Source organism: Elephantulus edwardii, unplaced genomic scaffold, assembly GCF_000299155.1.
Source record: "Elephantulus edwardii isolate Elephantulus edwardi_28Jun2011 unplaced genomic scaffold, EleEdw1.0 scaffold00039, whole genome shotgun sequence".
NCBI classification, from domain to species: domain Eukaryota; kingdom Metazoa; phylum Chordata; class Mammalia; order Macroscelidea; family Macroscelididae; genus Elephantulus; species Elephantulus edwardii.
In genome coordinates this window covers 9,921,884-9,922,481 of record NW_006399789.1, presented here as the reverse complement: position 1 = coordinate 9,922,481, position 598 = coordinate 9,921,884, and the positions used below count along the sequence as shown (strand labels likewise).

General features: G+C 41.3%; 1 non-coding gene across 1 annotated transcript; it reads left to right on the top strand.

Moving 5' to 3' along the window:
• The first annotated feature begins 39 nt into the window (after positions 1 to 39).
• Positions 40 to 113, top strand: TRNAI-AAU. Its single transcript has one exon. It is a non-coding gene; the product is annotated as a tRNA-Ile (tRNA).
• Positions 114 to 598: the final 485 nt, after the last annotated feature.

Below are 598 nucleotides of genomic sequence, written 5' to 3'. Positions count from 1 at the left end.
ATTCTGCCCAAAGCATCCTTGATTACATCCTTGATATGTGGCCGGTTAGCTCAGTTGGTTAGAGCGTGGTGCTAATAACGCCAAGGTCGCGGGTTCGATCCCTGTATGTGCCAGGAGTATGACGTGTCTAGTTTAGTTAAAAAAAAATCTTATCAAGTTGATTCTACTAGTAGTGACTCTAGGTAAAACAGAACGAAATGCTTCCCAGTCCTTTGCCATTCTCACCATTGTTTCTGTGCTGGAGATCTTGCAAATGTCACCGTATCAATCCATATTGTTGAGGGTCTTCTTTTTTTATATGGCCCCACACTAACACAGTCCTTAGAGTTCAACTTTATGTAGGCTATTTAATTTCATGTTCAGAATCATCCAACTGGTAGGATAGGCAATGTGGGGAAACTGGGTCTCCGAATGTCTAAATGACTTGCCGAAGGTTTCCAGAAAGGCCATTGGGACTGCACTCTGACAGTCTAACTTCAAGGACAGTATTCTTGGCACTACTTCTTATCTTGTCAACTTACATAAATTAAAGCCCAAAAGAATCAATTAGACTCACAGAGCTGTACTTTAACCCTTGTTGTTCTCATTCTCTAGATCA